Below are 2,256 nucleotides of genomic sequence, written 5' to 3' on the forward strand. Positions count from 1 at the left end.
ATTGTTTTTCTTGTGACATTACCAATAAGTTTGATGTGTCACATGGTCCTCTTCCTATTGAAAAAACAAAAGTTGTATCCAAGATGGCCGACTTCTAAATGGCCACCATGGTCACCACCCATCTTGAGGAGTTTGCCCCCTCACATATACTAATGTGCCACAAACAGGACTTTAATATCACCAACCATTCCCATGTTATTACTCTGTATCCCTAGAAATGGCCCACCCTGTAGTTGTAAACTAAGTATAGACCAACAATTCTATGTCTTGTGTGTGTGTGTTTCTTTTTACATCTGTTAAATTCATGTGTGTAACCAAGTCTGTGTCTTTTGTTTGGGATGTTTGTGTTGGGACCCGGATAAACAGTCCAGGTCTCTGCTCCCTCTCTCCCGCTCTCTTGGCAGCCTCCTCTCTTATTTGAACAAACCATAGTGATCTTCACCCAAAGACCATCATTCCTGCCAAATCTCCCACCACCATCAGTGCTGGCTCTAAGCCAGGGACTGAAGATGCCAGCACTGGCCTCCCGCTGGGTGGCCCCCACCGGTCTACCAAGGTCAAATGTATTTAGCTCCACTTCTCAGGTAGTGATGGTGATGGCAGTAGGAGTAGGTTTAAGAAGACAGTGCAGACCTGAGAACTGAATAAACATTAAAGCTTGAGGACGAAATAGGCTTATAAAAACAGAAGCTTGTTTTTTCTTTGTTTGTTTCGTTTTTGTGAAGATGGAGAAATTTAGCTAACTGGCTCATGTCCAAAACATGCACTCTGATATGCTCTGTGTCTGTAACTTTGTTTGTTTTCACGAGGGCTCTGTAGGCTGTAAGATAACCTTTGTTATTTGCATCTCAGTATATCCATAGAGGTGTACTATAAAACAAGAACACTTAGAGTCCCAGAGAGCAGCCATTTGGGCTAGCAAAGTATGTTAAACTTATTTTTTTTATTCATGAGGTTGCCTGTTTTTGCCCTGGATAGATCACTGTAGCAACCTCTAATCAACACACTATTTCTTTTTTTTAAACATTCTTATTTAATATGATTTATTGTTACGTTTTTGCCTAGTCTCAACAGGACCTGGAAAAACTAGTCCATGCATTCATCTTTAGTAGGCTTGATTACTGTAACAGCATCTTTACAGGCCTACCTAAAACATCAGTCAGACATCTACAGCTCATTCAGAGCTCTGCTGCTCGAGTCCTCACTAAGACCAAAAAAGTGGACCACATCAGTCCAGCTCTGAGGTCTTTACACTGGCTGCCTGTCCGTCAGAGGATAGACTTTAAAGTTCTGATGCTGGCCTATAAAGCTCTGAATGGTTTAGGACCAAAATACATCAATGACCTCCTGACCCAGTATGAACCTTCCAGATCCCTCAGGTCATCTGGATCCGGTCTTTTATCAGTTCCCAGAGTCAGAACCAGACACGGAGAAGCTGCATGCAGCTTTTATGCTCCTTATATCTGGAACAAAGCCTCAGATCAGCTGAAACACTCAGGTTGAAGACTCACCTGTTCTCAGCTGCATTGTTTTACTTTTAAACATAAATTTCAAAACTTACATTTTAAATACGGATTATCTACGGTTCCTTTCTTTTCATGTTAAATCATGCTTTTTGTTTGTTTTTTAATGTCGCTGTAAAGCACTTTGAATCACCTTGCTGCTGAATTGTGCTATATAAATAAACTTGCCTTGCCTATTCCTTCAGTAGGTCTGTGACTCACAACTAGGATCTTCCTCACTGACTGACGCTGTCCCTTAAGCTGGGCAAGTTTCCGACACACCTCAGTGCTCCAGTGAGGTCCATTCAAAATTCTTCAGGAGCTGGGTTGTACACTGGTTGTACATCCTTTCAAATCAAACCATTTCCCTCCTCACAACAGGGCAGCATCGAGTAGCACGTGGCCAAATTTATCAGAATGCAGCCTTGTGAATTCAGCCAAAACCTCTGGAACGTCTTACTGTCACCTTCGTTTGTTTATAAAATCTACCCAGTAGAAGTACCTTACTCAGATTAAGTCAACTAACCAGTCATGCAAACCCATCTCCATATTCTATTTTAACATAAACTCATCCTTAAGCCTTTACAAGCCACTGCACCATAACCTCCAGCTGCCACTAGTCCCCTCTGGTGCCTTCTCTAAACCAGGCTCAACTCCAGGCAGTGTCCTCCACATATTTTTGTTTTATATTACATTTATTTCCAGGTGCCCTTGGTGCAGTCCTATTACAAAATTCTGGAAATACCACAATCTG

The sequence above is a fragment of the Pundamilia nyererei genome, unplaced genomic scaffold (assembly GCF_000239375.1).
Source record: "Pundamilia nyererei isolate P.nyererei 1_Seehausen unplaced genomic scaffold, PunNye1.0 scaffold00282, whole genome shotgun sequence".
Classification (NCBI taxonomy): Eukaryota; Metazoa; Chordata; class Actinopteri; order Cichliformes; family Cichlidae; genus Pundamilia; species Pundamilia nyererei.